Here is a 1,046-nt window from a genome sequence, read left to right on the forward strand (position 1 = left end):
TGTGGCATCTTTGGATGTATCTGTAAACAGGTTTATATGACATTTTTATTGAACTATGCTTAAAATACATATATATATATATATATATATATATTGTTTTTATTTAATTTTTATTTCCTTACCTTGCTCCTGCTCGACAACTATGTCTTCCACAGAGCTCTCAGTCGAATCTGTAAACAGTTTTATCTGAGGTTTAAAACAAAAGTCTCTAATAACACATAAATAAAATACATTCACTCTCAAAGAAAAACAGTTAGTTCTTAGGACTTACTTTCTGGAGGTGCCGGTAACTTATCCGGTGTGTCTTCAGGGGAAATGATGATAATTGGCGGAGGAGTATTCAAAGAATCTGTCGTAATTTCTGTGTTAGAAGAAAGTTCAGATGTAGTTGCGAGTTTTTCTTGTTTGGAGATAATTCGCCTTCTCAATTTAGAGTGTCTATTCCAGCCGCTAAATCCTCCAACTTGATCATTCGGGTTTACCTCTCTCATCAAATCTATAAATTGAAACATTGTCAAGGGTTAACTATAATATATATATATATATATATATATATATATATTATTGCATTTAACATTTACTTACCATAATCTGATTGTGTCAAGATGAAATCATCAAGGTCATCAGCGGTGGGTTCTATGACAAAGAAACAAAAAAAAAAAAAATATATATATATATATATATATATATAAACAATATATATAAACAAAAAATTGAGAACATTCACATGCATTTAATGATACTTACTTACTTACTTACGTTTTAAGATGTCATTGTGCTTTTGTGAATTATCAGAAGAAGAAGCCACAATTTCCGGGTTTCCTGAAATATTTACCGACATTTTTTCTTGTCAGTACTGGTATTTTTCAATGTAACAAGTGTTATGGTTCAAAGACATTCAGCATTTGAAGACCCTGACACTGAGGTTAGCCAGTGAAACAGAGCCCCCAACATTTACACACAGTATTTTATACCAGAACATGACAGTGTTATCTCAACTGCAAAGACTATGTTTTTAAGACCAAAACCCTTCTTGAGTTCAAAGG

The 1,046-nt window shown here is 31.5% G+C and overlaps 1 long non-coding RNA gene across 1 annotated transcript; it reads right to left on the reverse strand.

Annotated features, from left to right (window-relative positions):
- Nucleotides 1-316: 316 nt before the first annotated feature.
- LOC124881680 lies at nt 317-772 on the reverse strand. The gene is made up of 3 exons (XR_007041715.1): nt 760-772; nt 586-636; nt 317-496 (listed from the first exon to the last, which is right to left on the reverse strand). It is a non-coding gene; the product is annotated as an uncharacterized LOC124881680 (long non-coding RNA).
- Nucleotides 773-1,046: the final 274 nt, after the last annotated feature.

Source organism: Girardinichthys multiradiatus, chromosome 15 (genome assembly GCF_021462225.1).
Source record: "Girardinichthys multiradiatus isolate DD_20200921_A chromosome 15, DD_fGirMul_XY1, whole genome shotgun sequence".
Lineage (NCBI taxonomy): Eukaryota > Metazoa > Chordata > Actinopteri > Cyprinodontiformes > Goodeidae > Girardinichthys > Girardinichthys multiradiatus.